Genomic DNA, 15,610 nt, shown 5'->3' on the forward strand with positions numbered 1-15,610 from the left:
AAATTTAAAAATAAAAACTTTTTTTAAAAAAAGTTTAAGAAATAAGTAAGCAATAAGAAAATTTCTTACATGTCACTTTTTCCCAACTCAATAAACTTCAATGTCTCCTTAGTAACTCTGAAATTAAATCTTATGTTTGAAATTTCATGCTATTCATAAACTAGATCTTTTCATTCTCTTCCAATATTGCTTTCTCCTCCACTCCAAGTCCACCATGTTATAACCAAACTGACCTATTTTTGTTACTCTTACAATATTCCATGTTTCTGCATTGCCTAGTCCTATCACTAGGACTTTCACCCCATACTTCTTAGAAATCTGACTTTTTAAAGATTTAGCTCAAGTGCTATCTTCTCCAGGAAGTCTTTCCTACCTCCCTACCCCATAGTTGCTGACATCACCTCTAAGGTTACCTTCCATATCTACCCTGCATTTATTTAGTATTCTCTTTGTCAGATAAATAGTTTGTCTCTCCTTTTGGATTGTAATATTTTTGGAGTAGGGACTGTTTATACTTTTTTTTTAGGTTTTTGCAAGGCAAATGAGGTTAAGTGGCTTGCCCAAGGTCACACAGCTAGGTAATTATTAAGTGTCTGAGGCCATATTTGAACTCACGTACTCCTGACTCCAGGGCTGGTGCTCTATCCACTGTGCAACCTAGCCACCCTTGTTTATGTGTTTTAATTGTATCCCCGAGCTTACATTTTGGTAAATAGTAAGCACTTAATAAATCTTTGTTGAAAAGTCTTTTGCAGAATAAGATTATATATTTGGTGGTCCCTGTTGACTTGTGCTTTCAATCCACTAAAACTTCTACATTTGTAGAACAATTGTGGCCTAACCTGACCCTAGCTTATACTTGAAAAGATGATTTTTTTCATCCACTTGTAAATATATACATTTTCCCTGCTGAATTTCATCATATTAGATTCAATATTCTAGTATTTACAGATTAAATTGAATCCTGTCACCCAGTGTTAGCTATTCCTTTCAGATTGGTGTCATCTGCATTTTTGATAAGCCTGTCATCTATCCAATATTTATTGATAAATTTTGAATAGAGCAAACTGAGACACAAAGCCTTATGCTGAGACCTGCCATATTAACACTGAGCCATCAAATGCTATTCTTTTACTCATCATCCACTCAGTTCTAAATTTATCTAACTACATTCTCATTTAATTTATATCACTTAATTTTCTTGGCAAGAAGAGTATGAGATACTTTATCAAAATCTTCTCTAGAATGTTATTAAATTATAGATGCACCTTTTCTTTTAGTTTAGTTTTTAGTTTAGTAGTCCTTTCCAAAAAGAAAATGAGGTTAGTCTGGCATGACTTAATGTTGAGGAAGACTTGCTGGCACTTTGTAAATACCACTTCCCTTTCTAGATGTTAGCCAATCATCTCTGTTCCATTCTAGAATTTTTCCAGGAATTAAAGTTAAGTTCACTGGCCTATTATGTGCATCTCTGTTCTTTTCCCTTTTTGAAAACTGGAATAGTGTTTTCCCCCTCTAATTTTGCGATACTTTCCCCATTTTTCATTATCTTTCAAAAAACTCTCATAGTAGTTCAGCAATAACATCTGCTTGTTCTTTCAGTTCCCATCTGGGCCAAGTGCCTTGAATTTATACAGAGAAGCTTAGATGCTGGTTTTTTTTACTATTTTTTTTTACTTATCTGGAGTATCAGATTCCTCTTAGTCATTTTTTCCTATCATATCCTACAAAAAGGTATTTTCCTTGATAGGGATAATAAGGAAAATAGGAATTCTTTTTTTGGTACTTTTTTTGTTGTCTTTTCATTACTATCATCATTCTTCTATAATTCATTCCAAGAAAAATTCCTATTCATTCTTTGATTTTTTCTCCTCCCAAATTGCTTAAAGAAAAACAAACAAAACAAACAATTGTTGTCTTTAGTTTTTCTTTCCAATCTCAAATCAATCAGATCCTAAGCATTCTTTATATTGATTTTACAGGAATACACTGTGCTCTTCTATTAGCTCTGTTACCCAATTTGGCTTCTATCTTCAGTACATTTTAAAATCTGAGTTGCTTGGTTGAGTTTCCAGTGCCAACATTTATTTTCTTTAATTTTTTTGATCTAGGTTTCTAAAATAGAAAGTAAATATATACTGTATTTCTATATAATCTTTTTATATTTTTAATTTAATATAAATATTAGAATTATATAGAATAAATTATATCCTAAATAATATGACAGTTTCAGGAAATAAATGTATATAACAAACAATTTTAAGTTTAATTATTAAAATTTGATTGCTTTTTCGTGCCAAGTGGATTGTATAGCACAGGACTATCTTCAGATTAAGGTAATAAATAGTGAGGGGAAGTTTTCTTGAGAAAGACTAACTATTGGCAGTGATTAAACAGGAAACCCATGAAATTAGCAAATTTTAATTATTTCTAGATATAGCTGAAGTTCAAATGAGTTAATACCAGATCAAATGGGATATTTGTAAAATACTTAGCATAGTGCCAAGAACAATAAATCCTTCCCTTCCCACATATTTATGTATACATACATGCATATAAGTATATACATACATACATACATACATACATACGTGTGAATGTGTACACATGGCTCAAGTTCCAATATATCAGGAACAACCCAGGGGACCAGAGAATTAAAGACAGTAAGACATGAAGTCTAATTGAATCTCTTTTACTTACTAGCTATGTGATCCTAGAGAAATAAAAATTTATATCATAATATCATACTCACTGGCTCCACTACAAAATTTTGTGGCATCATATCAACTGAGCACTTACTATAGTGAGGCAATCTTTTGACATTTCCCTAATTGACTCTCTATTCTTCTCCACAATTGCTTTTCCAAACATTATCATCACTCCTCCTCCCTCCCCCCAACTAAAAATCTTTCCTTATATTTCATAGGGAAAAAATGGCAATTCACTAAAAGTTCCCTTTTCTCTCTCTCTCTCTCTTCCTCCCCATATCACATCCCTCAGATGCCTACTGCCACTTTCTTTTCATTCACCCTTGTTTTACATAAAGAGGTGGACCATTCCTCCTTGAACAAGTCATCCTATTCCTAGCCCTTCTTTTCTACACTGCCTCCTTCATCATCTGTTCCCTCTCAATAATATTCAATTTCATGTTCCTATATCTCTTGTCCTTGAAAAACAGTCAAATGAGCCCTGCTACTTCTTATCCCAGGTCTCTTCACTCTTTTATGCCTAAATTCCTTAAGAAAGTCTTCTACTGCAGGTCCCTCCACTTCATTTCCTCTCACTCTCTTCTTAAATCTCTGTAGTCTGACTTCCATACTCATCATTCAACTGAACTTGCTCTCTCCAAAATTACCAATGATCTCTTAATTGCAAAATCGAATGGCCTTTTCGTGATCCTCATTCTTCTTGACTTCTTTGGATTGATTACCCTCTTCTCCTGTATGCTTTATTCTAGCTAGGTTTTCATGATACTGTTGTCTAATGATTTTTCTCCTACCTATCTGAAAACTCCTTCTGAGACTCCTTTGATGAATCTTAATCTTCTTGTCCTTTGGTTCAAAGAGGAAAACAATGAATTCACTATGCCTAGAGTCCAACTGTGACTGATCAGACCAATATGAACTCAGAATGTTCTATCACAGATCAGGCAAAAACAGTCCATGAACATCTGGGGTGGATTCTCTAAATTTGTACATCATGTATTTCTGCTTTTCTCATAGGGCATGAAGCAGGGAAACCATGCCGGGAAGTTCTTTGCCAGAGCCTCCCATATCATACAATCAATTCCAAAATTCTTCAGTATCTTTGAGAGATTTCTTGTATTGCTTTCTCTAACCAACATGTGAGCATGTGTCTTGTGCAAGTTATACATAAAAGAATCTTTTGAACAAGTGTATGTTTGGCATCAACCAATATGGCCAACCCATCAGTGTTACGCTCCCTGAAGTAGAAGTTGAATGCATGGTAGTTTAGTTTGAGAAAGTACTTTGATGATACCTTATCCTGCCAGGTGATCTTTAGAATCTTCCTAAGACAATTCAAATTGAAGCAATTCAGTTTCCTCACATAGGATTGGTTTACTGTCCAGGTAAGTTAGGAAAACAAAACTGAGGTCAGTATAATGGTTCTGTATATCTTCATTTTGGTAGGCAGTCTAATACCTCTTCTCTTTCAAATTATATAAAATATTATAGAGAGTCATCCAATCATCTATGGCCAGTATATATTTATTAAACACCATTTTCCAGGTACTATGCTGAATACTGAGGATGCAAATAAAAAAAAGAGACAATACCCAAAAGCTACCTGAAAAGCTAGCAGTGGTTATTATTGGTAGTGGGGGAGTATTTGTCATGGAAGCATAGTCGAAAAAGTTTAAGATGTTCCAAAGTAGTGCAGCCAGATAAGAAATGACATGTCTAAGATCTATATGCATATCTATCTATCTATCTGTTTGTCTGTCTGTCTAGCTATCTATCTATCCATCTATCTAAAATAAAGTTTTTAAACTTTAAAAAACTGCATTTTGTGGTTGTCATTTCAGTAATGTCCTACCCTACAGAACCCTATTTGGGACTTTCTTGGTAAACATACTGAAGTTGTTTGCCATTTCTTAAGGAAGTTCATTTTACAAGTGATGAAATTGAGGTAAATAGGGTCAAGTTACTTGCCTAGGGTCACATTATGTAAATATATGAAGTAGAATTTGAAGAATAAGGCCTTCCTTGCTCCCAGCCTAAGCACTGCATAATTAATGTTATTATTATTATATTATTATTATCATCTAATTTCTTATTCCTTGTTTGATGAAGAATAAGGAATCTTCTCTGCTGATGAATACAAAAAAATTGGAATTAACCAACTTATTCTATATTAGCTAATAATAATTCTGATTAAAGGAATAAAACTATAAGGGATTTTGGTAGTTCACTTTCCCATGTAAACAGAATAATCAACTATTATATAATTTCTTTTATTTCCTTGCTATAACACATTATACATTTTGGTTATCAGTAGAGTTTCTGAAATTAAAAAATAAAATATTTAGAATTTGAAAGACCTTATAATTTCATTACTCAGATACTAAATTAACTTCACATTTTCCTATTTCATTTTTATATATCTTAATAATGTTTAAATGCTTTTAAATGTAGAAGAATTTTTAAGTGTTATTGATCATTTCAAGATTAATAGTCCTCTAGTGAATCATAAAATTCAGGTATTTCAAAAGAGAAGAACTAAATCTGATGTATGGATGTGGTCATCCATAATAGAATTCGTCAATGTATTTTACTAAAAATAAATTTACCAATGTATTACATATATGCTATTAGGTGGGGGAGAAGCTTTATTTCATTAATAGAGAACTCGTAGTTTAGAGATGTTTTTTTCTGTTACAGCTCAGTACCCTGCCTAGAACAATAGTATTAGGGAATTGCTTGGCAAGTGGAAAAGTTAAATGATCTGCTTATGATTATATAATAGGTCATATTTTTAGTAACAGAAGTAGCAAAAGAACTTTGGACTACTCAACTCCAAAACTGTCTCTCTATTCATTTGCAGAACCGCTTCTCATTCCATCCTAATGAAAATGAAGAATATTGAGCAGTCATTTGACTTTGGAGGACCACTTCTTGGTCATCTCCCTTAATAACTTTCATGGTTTCAACTTTCATTTTTATACAGCAGCCCCAAGTCTAGATATCCTACCCTTATCTCTCTCCTGCATTAAATACTCACATTTCCAATTTCCGTGTAACCATTCCTATATATCCTGCAGGCCTCTTAAATTTAACATTTCTAAAGCATAATATATTATCCTTCCCCTATATCCTTTCCTTGTCCAATTAATGTTGATCATGCCACTGTCCTTCTAGACAGAATTTTATAACCTAGGAGTTATCCTTAGTTCTTTTTTCTCACTTATTTCTACTATCCAGTTATCTAGTCATATCATGTCCATCTGCTCAATTTCTTTCTTATTTTTTATTAATTAATTAATTAAATTTCATCCATATGCATGCTCAATTTCTCTTGCATCATTCACATTTAAAAGAAGGATTGACAAATTATTTTGAAATCCTTACTGTTACATGTGAGAAAAAAGGTTAAGTTTCAGATAAATTCAGTGACTTTATTAATGGCAAAACTGACACTAAAAATTGAGATATATTGAATTCCAGTTCAGTTATTTTCTGACCTGGAAACTGCATGATAGAATTTGATAACAGAAAAATAATCTACTAATCTAGTGGGGATGCAGCTTTATTCTTAGTTTATATTTCAATAACCCATGATTTCATTAATGAGGATACTGCATCAATTAATACACATCTCAGTTCCTTAATGATCTGATTAAGCAATCTGAGATTTTCCATGAACAACAATAACAAAGTTCATCAGCTCATAGATACTTTGGCTGATAAACAAGCATTTATTAAACTCTTGATATATACCAGTCAATGTACTAATCATGAGAATGTAAAGAAATACAAAATCATTGTCCCTGCACTTAGAGTTCATGTTCTATTGGGAGAAACAAAATGTAAAAATGGAGTTCATATAAGGCATATTCAGTTTAAATGGAAAGTAATCGCAGACCAATGTCAGGTAGCAGTATCAATACAAAGCCATGGGGTACTAGGACAGATTTCCTACAGATTATGGGATTTGAGCTGATTCTTGAAGGTAACCAGGGAAACCAGAATGGGGAGGTGAGGAAGAGCATTCTAGGTATGGGATAAAGCCAGTAAAAAAGACATTGAATAGGAGACAAGGTGTGATGGTTAAGGAACTACTCATAGATCAGTCTGACTTAATCATAGTATATGTGGAAGAAATTAAAAGTACAAACACTGGAAAATGTAAAAATGGTTCAATTTGTGAAAGGCTTTTAAAAATCAAACAGGAAATGTATTTGATCCTAGAAATAATAGGGATTCACTTGAGTTTATTGAGTAGGGAAGGGGGGTGACAAATATAACTTTTTCAGCTGAATAAAGGATAAATTGTACTAAGAAGAGATGAGACAAGAAACCAACCAGAAGACTTTGGCAGTAGAATAGAGTTGGCATAATGAAGGCCTATATCAAAATGGAGTGAATATAAGGGGAATATATGAGAGATGTTGAAAATAAAGACTTGGCAAAAAAATCAGATACTTGAGGTAAATGAGGTTGAGTTGTTGAGGATGACACTGTGTCTAGGAACCTGGCTGACATGTAAAATAATTTGTGACAACAATAGGAACATTTGGAAGGGAGTATGATTTGGAGGAGTGAAAAATTACAAGTATCTTGGACACATTGAATTTAAAGTTGCTATGCAACATACTGGGATGACAGAGAAAATTGATGATGGAGATTCCAAACAGAGGGGAGGGTTTTATGTACACTTGAAAAGCATCTTTATAGGCATCTTAATTGAACTCCATATGCTGATGAGATAGCCCAGAAGGGTAGTATGGAAGGAGTAGAGAAAAAAATCATGCATAAATTCTAGGAAAAAATGAATCAATCAGTTAAATCACCAGATTTCTCTTTTCAAATTTAGCTAGACTTTTTTTTTTAAAAATACAGATATAGAATCAGTTGCTGGCACTACACTTGAAACTATTATCATTTAGAACCATATCTTTGAGGACTCATAGAAGGCCATCAGAGTTTTTCCTTTCTAAAATTTACAAATTTAAAGGAATACACATGTATATATTTATGCAAGTATATATAGTTTTCAATGTATTCAACAAAATTAGATAAATATGACTCCTGAGACACCAAAAATTAAACCAACTTTCATGGTTGGTTGAGAAAAGCTAGGAAGCTCCCTGAGCTTTTCCCAGTTTACCTCTGAAATAACTTGAAAGGAAGCCTTTAAACAGTGTCTGGAGTAACAGAATCTACAAAAAGAAATGGTGAAACTTTCCACTTCAAAATTTCAAGGAAGAAGCAAGAAAACAATTTATACATTAACAATACTGTGAGATGATCAACCTTGATGTAAGCAACTCCCCTCAGCAGTTCAGAGAGCTAAGACAATCGTATTACACCATCTGTAATAGACAAAGTTATCCCCATCCAGAAGAAGAAAAACAAAACAAAAACAACCCTTCAGAATCTGATGAATACTTTATAAAAATTATCTCTTATGTATCTCTTTTCCTTAATCCTAATTCCTCATACCAAAAATGACTGTAAACACGCTTATCTAAAATATGTATGTACAATGCTAATCTGACTGTTTGCCACTGATGGGAAGGGGGTGGAAAGGAAGGGTTAAAGGAAATTTTGTAACTTAAAATATACATGTGCCTATGGATGAAAATAGAAGGAAGGAAGGAAGGAAGGAAGGAAGGAAGGAAGGAAGGAAGGAAGGAAGGAAGGAAGGAAGGAAGGGAAAGAAAGGAAGAAAGAAAGAAAGAAAAAAGAAAGAAAGAAAGAAAGAAAGAAAGAAAGAAAGAAAGGAAGAAAGAAAGAGAGAAAGAAAGAAAAAGAGAAAAGAAAAGATTTCACTGAAGGACTTCAGGAAAAGTCTGTCTTCTTCAGTAAAAAGGGAGCATTGCCCAGGTGGGGAACAGGGAAGTGAGAATCTTGGCCACAGAGGAAATCAGTAACTGCGACCCCCTAGGTCCTGGCTCAACAGACCCAGAATGACAGCCCCAGCCCCCGCCCCAGCACAGAAGGCATGATGCAAGCCCCAGATCACTGCTCCAAAAAGCAGGACTGGTCAGCCTACACTAAGTCAGGGAACAAGTCACCTGTAACTGAGGTCCCAGGATGAGAAAAGTTAGATCATTCAAGCCCTATGAACCCTTAATGTAGAAGCTGCTAAATCTTGTGTTAACTTGTGTTCCACAATATTTGGATTATTTCTTTGACTGCTTACAATATTTTCTCCTTGATTTGGGAGTTTTGTAATTTGACGATAATATTCCTGGTAGTTTTCAGTGTGTGATACCTTTAATGAAATGATTGGTAGGTTCTTTCAATTTCTATTTAATCCTCTGCTTCTAGGATATCAGGGCAGTTTTCCTAAATAATCTCTTGAAAAATGATATCTAGCCTCTTCTTTTTGGTCATGATATTCTAGTAGTCCAGTAATTTTTAAATTATCTCTTCTGGATCTGTTTTCCAGATCAGTTGTTTTTTTCAATAAGATAGTTTATATTTTGTTCTAATTTTTCATCCCATTGATTTTGTTTTATTGAGGTTTTTTATTTCTCATAAAATCATCAACTTTCCTTAGCTCCATTCTGTGATTTAAGGCATTATTTTCTTCAGAGTAGTTTTGTATCTACTTTCCCATCTGGCCAATTGTGCTTTTTAAGGCATCCTTCTCTTCATTGATTTTTTGAACTACTTTTTCTATTTGATCCAAATTGGTTTTTAAGATGTTATTTTTTCAGTAGTTTTTTTGTATCTCCAACTGCCAAATAGGTTTTCATGATTTTTCTGCATCACTGTCATTTATCTTCCAATTTTTTCCTCAACCTCCCTTACTTAATTTTCAAAATCTTTTTTTTTGAGCTCAGCCATGACCTTAGAACAATCTACATTTTTCTTGGAGATTCTCTAGGAGCTTTGACTTTGTGATATTTTTTTGAGTGTATTTTGATCCTCCATATTGTTTACTCATTTCCCCAGTCTATGATTTTAACTCTTTGTTAAGGTGGGGTTCTTGCTTCCAGGGTAGAGGATGTCTCAAGGTTTCGAGGATTTTTGTTGCTCTTTTTTAGAGATACCTTCAGGCACCTGCACATTCTTAAAAAAATCTCCAAGGTTTTGAAAGACTATGACTGCTTTCCTGTTCCGGTGCCTATGCTCTGGCCTAAGAATGACCACAAGCAATCTTGGACTTTATTTTTTAGATTCTTTTTAAAAATTTTTATTTAAGATAATGGGGTTAAGTGACTTGCCCAAGGTTGCACAACTAAGCAATTTTTTTAAGTGTCTGAGGCTGAATTTGAAGCCAAGTCCTCCTGACTCCAGGATGGGTGCTTTATTCACTGTGCTACCTAGCTGCCCCAACCACAAGCACTTTTTTCTGCCCTGGAACTGGGAGGGAAGTCCTTGCACTGCTTCAGACAGCAAACCTGATTGTGCTTCTGTTCCTTATCCTGAAGACTGGCACTCAGAATAGGACCAGATCTGAGTACAGGTAAAGCAATAGAATCCTGCCTCAGGGACAGCAAAGAGACCTTTGCAATTTCCCTGGACCCCCCTTACTATCTGTGGGTTGAGCTGTCTGAAACAGCTTCTGGGTGGCTCTCCTGGAACCAGATCTGCACTGAAATCTGCCTTAAACTGTGTTCCCCTCTTTCTCTGGTGCTGTAAGTTCCTTGCTAACTTTCTAAGTTGTGCTTAGCAGTTCCTGGACTGAAAGGTCTGGAAACCACTATCACTGCCATAGATCAGCAGCCCTATAGTCTTTTCCTAGATGACTGAGATCAGCCAGGCTGCACTGTGGTCCTTTTTAACCCTGGTGTGACAAACCCTTCTCATGGATCTTCCAAGTTGTCTTGGGATGGAAAATTACTCAGTGTTTTTGTGAGTTCTGCCACCCTGGAATTTGGTTAGAATCATTATATAAAGATATTTGGAGCGGTTTGCTTGAAAGTTCTGGGAAGTCCCTGCCTTTATTCTTCCATCTTGCCCCCTCCCCACCACATCATTTCTTACAATGCAATAGTATTCAATTACAATCATTTACCCTGACTTGCTCAGTCATTTCCCAATTATAATCATATACATAATCCCTTAATTTCCAATTTTGCCCCCACAAAAAATAGCTTTAATAAGTATCTTTATACACATAAGTCCTTTTATTGTCTTTTTTTTTAAAACTCAGTTGTCTGTAACTAGGTAAATTAACTTTGTAGCACTGTCATTTCTATTATATTGTCTTGGCCTACAATAAGAATAAATAGTTCTCCAATTGTTTAGGTCTATTTCTGTGAAAGGAGTTTGGTACCTATGCTCATATAATTGCTAAGTTTGCTTGACTAGTTTCAAATACTCTTTCTATTTCTTGCTTTTGAATTTTTTGGAAATATCCTGCAAACTTTGCTGGAGTCAGTAATTTTTTCAACTATTTTTAATTGATTCTCTAAAGTTCTTTAAATATAAAATTATATCAAATGTAAAAAAGTAATAATTTTCTTTGTTCATTATACATTTTTATTTCTTCAATTTTTTTGTCTTATTGCTGTAGCCAGAATTTCTACTACAATATTGAATAATAGTGGTGATAATTTCCATCCTGCTTTACTCTAATATGCTCAAGAAGTCTCTATATTTATTCCTATTACAGTTAATACTTGTTCTTTGTTTTAGATATATATATATATTAATATATATAATATATATTATATATACATATATATATAAAACATATCATTTTTAGCGAAGATTGCATGGATTTGTGTTTTTGTGTCTACATTAATTTGCTCTCCCTTTTATCATCTTTCCTTTCTCTTATCCCCTCTCAACCTACCTCCTACTTCCTTGTTGTGTAAGGTTGATTTCTATTACCAATTACCAAAATACAATTATTTTTGTTTTAAAGTGTTTTCAATAGGAATGGGTACTGTATTTTGTGAAAAGTGTTTTCTGCAGCTATTGACAATCCTTTGTTGTTATTATTATTTAAATGGCCATTTATGATTTAATTTTCCTAATATTGAGCCAGTTCTAGATTCCTGATATAAATTCTACCTAGTCATAATTTATGATCTTTTGGATATATTCCTATAATCTTCCTGCTAGCAGTTTATTCAAAATTTTGTATCAATATTCATTAATGAAATGGGTCAGTAGTTTTCTTTTCTGTTTTTGCTGTTCTTATTTTTATGCTCAAAGCCATATTTTTTGTCATAGAAAATTTAGTATGACTATTTTTTACTTATTTTTAAAAAAAGTTTATATAGCATTGTTCCTTAAATATTTGGTATAATTCCCTTGTAAATTCATCTAGTTCTTGGATTTTTTAACAGAAAACCCAATTATTGATTCTTTAGTTTTTAAAAAGATAAGATTAAATATTTTATTTTAATATATATATTAATTTGAGTAGCTTAATTTTTATAAATATTCATCCATTATTTTGGGGTTATTAGTTTTTCTGACATATAAATGGCAAGATAAATTCTAATGATTGCTTTAATTTTTATCTTCATGGATGATGGTTCACCTTTTTCATTTCTGATACTATGAATTTGGTCTTTTTTCATGAAATCAATTCATTTTATTACTTTTCAATTTTATTAATCTATTCAATTTTCAGGGTTTCTATTTTTGTTGTGAAATTAAGGACTTTTAATTTGTTCTTTTCTAGTGTTGTTTGTTGTATACTTAATTAATTGATCTGCTCTTTTTCTCTTAATGTATGTATTTAATGATATATATTTTACCCTAAGTACTACTTTGGCTTCATCCCACAAATTTTGAAATGTTGTTATTCTCTTTAATGTAATTATTGATTATTTCTATGATTTGTTCTTTGACCTACTCATTCGTTAGTATTAGTTTATTTAGTTTCCAATTAACTCAATCTATGCTTCCAAGGTCCTTTATGGAATGTAATGTTTATTACATTATGATCTGAAAGGGGTACATTTAATATTTCTACTTTATTGCATTTAGTTTTGCATTAGTTAGTTGTATTAGGACATAAAATACGTGGCAAAATGTTTGTGAAGGTGCCAGCAGAGAAAAAAAAAGGTCTATTTTTTTTCTTTTTTTGTTTTCTCCAGAGGTCTATCATATCTATTTTTTCTAAGATTCTATTAAGCTCCTTAATTTCTTTATTACTTATTTTATGGTTAGATTAATCTAAATCTCATAGAGGAAGTTTGAGTTTCTCACTAGGATACTCTCTATTTCTTCCTATTATTCCTTTAAATTTTCCTTTAAGAATTTAAATGCTATGCTACACTTAATGTATATATATATATATATATATATATATATATATATATATATATATATATATATATATATGACTATTATTACTCCATTGTCCATAGTTTCTTTTAGTCCTAGTACTTTTTCCTTCTGGGATATCATAATCCATGACTTCCTCTCCTTGATCCTAACTGACTGCCCAATAGTTGAATGGTTTCTTTCTGACTCTTAAAGCATTTTCTGTACCTGGGACTTCAAGAATTTGACTATAATTTGGAGTTTTCCTTTTGTCATTTTTCTTTCAGTTGGTTCTCAAGAGATTTTTAAAAAAATTCTACTTTATCCTTTGGTTCTATGATTTTCCTTGACAATTTCTTGACATATGAGGCCTAGATTCATTTTTTTTTATTATGGCTTGTAAGTAATCATATAATTCTTAATCTATTTCCACAATCTATTGTCCTTTTCAGATGTTTTTCTGATTGATATTTCACATTTTCTTCTATTTATTTCATTCCTTTGACTTTTTTTTCATTGTTTTTTGATACATCATAGATCATCTTACCTAATTCAAATTTTTAAGATATTTGTTTTAGTAAGTGTTTTTTTCTATTTGGTCAATTTTGTTTTTAAGTGTTATTCTCTTCAGTATTTTTTGCTTCTTCTATCTTCTTTTACCTTACTATTAATTATGATTCAAAATTTTTCCTTTGCTTTCATTTCTTTATTTAATTTTTCCTCAACTATTTTTTAATTTTGGAAATTATTTTTAGCTCTTCTACAAATTCTTCTTGGACTGTGTCCAATTTGCATTTTTCTTTGAGACTTTGCAGGGTGAGAGTGTGTCTGGATCTTCCTTTTACCTTGGAAATGTTTTATAGTTAGTTTTTTGGGGGGGGAGTAGGGGTGGTTATTTATTTTCCACCCTATTTCTTGATTTGGGATCTATGTTTGTGTTGTTCTCTGTTCCCAGTGTAGGAGACATAGGGGCTATGTCAAGCTTTAGGTTTCTTTGCACTGCTTTTTAGAGCTAGTTATGGGAGTTTGGAAATTGTGGGGTCTTCCAAGATGGTGTGATCTGGGGTGAGATGTGATCACTGTTCTCTTGCCCTATATTCTAATCCTTACTCAAGAAGAGCCCCAATTATCTTGGATTTGAAAATAAAGTAGTTCCTCAGGATCCCTACTACCTTGAGACTAGAAATGATGTTATTCCTCCTGATCTCTAATCCCTTGGAGCCAGAACCCCCTTAGGGTTCTTGTTCCCCCTTGATGAAAAGTACTCCTCTCAGTTCTTGAACTATGACCCAGAATTGAATATATACAATGGCATTGCCAAGCAATATCTGGTCCCATGTGTAGTGTTAGCATAGAAGAATCCTGTAATCTCTTTCTGACAAGTTGCCAAATCCCCTAATTGTCTCTGGCTTGGAAGCTTTGTCCCAAAGCTGCTCCTCCTTCTGCCACTGCCACCTAACCCCACCACTAATGTTTTATCCACATGTGCTTTGAGTCACTCAGCTCCCCAATGTCACAGATCTCTCTTTCTGTCTTCCTTTATTGCCTTTGGTGGAAGAATATCTCACTATGACCTTTATTGATGCTGGCATTCCAAAATTCAAATTGAGATGTCTTTTAAAGTTGGTTGGAATGAAATGCTAGAAGAGGTTAGCTGAGTGTTTCTGTACTGTACTTCTCTATCTTGATTCGGCCTCCAGAAGTGTGTCAAATTTTTTTTTTAATTATCTTAAAGGAGAAAATTTCTATTGTCATATTTAAATAGAATTTGTATACATTTTGATAATTGATAATATAGAAAACCATTTCTCCTTATATGAACTAACTCTTGTTAAAATTAGGCAATATTTTCAATTTGTTTTTAATATTCACCATTATGAGACAAGAATCATTCTGATAGTTGACTTTCCAAATTATGAAAGACTATTATTTAGTATCCTAGTTTTTATTTAATTTGGAGAACCATATCTTGTTTGTTTTTATTTAGATATGAGTTTTAATCAGAGAAGCCAGTCAGGTAACCTATTGAGGATTAATGAAAAATGTTTGATGTTTGCTTCTTAAAAACAAAGCAAACAAAAAAATCCCAACAATTCATTATGTTTATGCCTCTTGATCTTGAGGCATCTTGATCTTGAGGTAGTATTATCTCTATCAATATAAATATCAATTTATTCATAACTTCTTATCCTCCACGATAAGAGCAGTGTTCTCCCATAGGTTCTCTACTCAAGTAACCCAGAGACATTTTTCTCTATGACTCATAACATTACTGAGATACCAATGAAGCATCCAACTATCTATACCCTGTTCTTTCCTTTTATAATATATCCAATATAGCTTTTTGTTTACAGTTATACATTTCTTTGATATCTTTTACTTATATGCAAGTCATTGTTAGTAGAGCTTTTATATGGCCACTATTTCCCTTTTGATGATCTGAAATTTTAATTTCTGCATTGCAGATTGCCATAGTTGATGGAATGCTATAGTTGGGTTTACCAAGGCCTGGTTTTGCCTCTAATTCTTATATCAGTATGACCTTAAGCAAAACCCTTATTGCTATAAATCTTAATTTTTTTATGTAAAATGGGAGTGACACTTTTTTTTTAGGTTTTTGCAAGGCAAATGGGGTTAAGGGGCTTGCCCAAGACCACGCAGCTAGGTAATTATTAAGTATCTGAGACCGG

The 15,610-nt window shown here is 32.9% G+C and overlaps 1 protein-coding gene across 10 annotated transcripts in view; it reads left to right on the top strand.

The window, feature by feature from the left end:
- SOX5 (SRY-box transcription factor 5) overlaps positions 1 to 15,610 on the top strand; it is a 1,270,393-nt gene that overhangs the window by 731,651 nt on the left and 523,132 nt on the right. The gene's annotated exons all lie outside the window — the stretch shown is intronic.

Source organism: Macrotis lagotis, chromosome 7 (assembly GCF_037893015.1).
Source record: "Macrotis lagotis isolate mMagLag1 chromosome 7, bilby.v1.9.chrom.fasta, whole genome shotgun sequence".
NCBI classification, from domain to species: domain Eukaryota; kingdom Metazoa; phylum Chordata; class Mammalia; order Peramelemorphia; family Peramelidae; genus Macrotis; species Macrotis lagotis.